Here is a 1,618-nt window from a genome sequence, read left to right as displayed (position 1 = left end):
GACTATAGTGTGGACTACAGACTAGACTATAGTATAGACCACATACAAGACTATAGTCTATAGACTATAGTTTTGACTAAAGTCTAAACTACAGACTAGACTATAGTCTAGACTATAGACTACACTACATATAGACTAGAATGTTGTTCAGAATGTAGACTAGACTATAGTCCAAACTATAGACTAGGATGTAGTCCAGACTATAGACTATACTGCAGACCAGGCTATAGTCCAGACTGTAGACTATTCTATAGACTATTCTATAGACCATAGACTATAGACTAAACTATAGTCTAGACTATAGACTCCTCTACTATAGATTAGACTATAGACCAGACTAATCCAAACTATAGACTAGACTTTTGACTAGACAGTCGAGACGAAATTACAGACGACAGTCCAATCTATAGACTATGATGTTGTTTAGACTATAGACCACACTATAGTCTAAACTATATAATAGGCTATATTCCAGACTATAGCCTAGACTACTTTACAGACTGTAGTCTAGACTAAAGACCGGACTATAGCAAAGACTACAGACCAAAATATAAACTATAGTTTACTACATATTTAATACAAGATTATACAGTTTAGTTTCCTTTTTCTCGACCGATTTCTCATTGGGTCTTTTAAATCATAAATCAGAAGTATGGTTTAGAGCTCTGCGGGCAGTATTCTGTTTTATTATTTATTTTCTTTATAAATAAAATTATAAATTCATAAAAAATTTAATTTTTTAAAGATGTCATATTAAAGGGAACTTGTTTTAAATGATTTATTTTACTTTAGTTAGTAGCTTTAAAAAGATATATTAATTTATAGTTATATTCAAAGTTAACCTTGTCTTTTTCTCAATGTAAAACGTTTTTTCATATGATTTTAGTCGCAGATCGGTCGCAAAGGTTCATAATGATTGATTAATTTGTTGATGACATGACAAAGTTTGTTTTTTACAATTTCCATATTAATGGATGCTTCTTATAATGAATTGTTAAGTTAGTTGAGTTTTACAAAAACGTATAAAGGAAGTGAATTTAAATTGAGACAAACACATTTTCTCAGGCTTGCAAAAAAAATCCAAAATCATGAATATTTTAAATCGTGTTTAGTTATATGTGACAGATGCTCTGAAAATCTGGTTATTTTAAAATGTTTACCACCAATTGTATCGTGACTTAAACATCCTGTTTACTTTATTTTTATCGGAATGTAGTAGCTATTTCGATCTTTTATGCAGTGGTTCCTCCTAATGACCTTCAATTTATTTTTAGGAGCTTTAATTTATAAAATTAACCTTGCATTTTTTAGCACTATGATAAATTTGTATAAATGGATTTACAATAAACTTAAGCAAAAACTTGGAATTTTCCACAAGGCAAATGAGAACAAGTATTCAACATTTAAAATGCAACAAAATATTGTGGTTAAACTTGGAGGTGTTTCCAATATTAATTGCTAATGGCGGATTTAAATCAAGTAGGTATGTGGTTTTTGTGTGGATTTTGTCTAGTCTTGTCTGTAGTCTAGTCTATAGTCTAGTCTATAGTCTAGTCTATAGTCTAGTCTATAGTCTAGTCTATAGTCTAGTCTATAGTCTAGTCTATAGTCTAGTCTA

The 1,618-nt window shown here is 30.1% G+C and overlaps 1 protein-coding gene across 1 annotated transcript in view; it reads right to left on the bottom strand.

The window, feature by feature from the left end:
• The window catches only part of LOC111679975, a 112,694-nt gene that overhangs the window by 83,580 nt on the left and 27,496 nt on the right, over positions 1-1,618 (bottom strand).

The sequence above is a fragment of the Lucilia cuprina genome, chromosome 3, assembly GCF_022045245.1.
Source record: "Lucilia cuprina isolate Lc7/37 chromosome 3, ASM2204524v1, whole genome shotgun sequence".
In the NCBI taxonomy this organism is placed as follows: Eukaryota; Metazoa; Arthropoda; class Insecta; order Diptera; family Calliphoridae; genus Lucilia; species Lucilia cuprina.
Note: the sequence above shows the minus strand (reverse complement) of the source record. Positions and strands in the feature narration are given on the sequence as shown.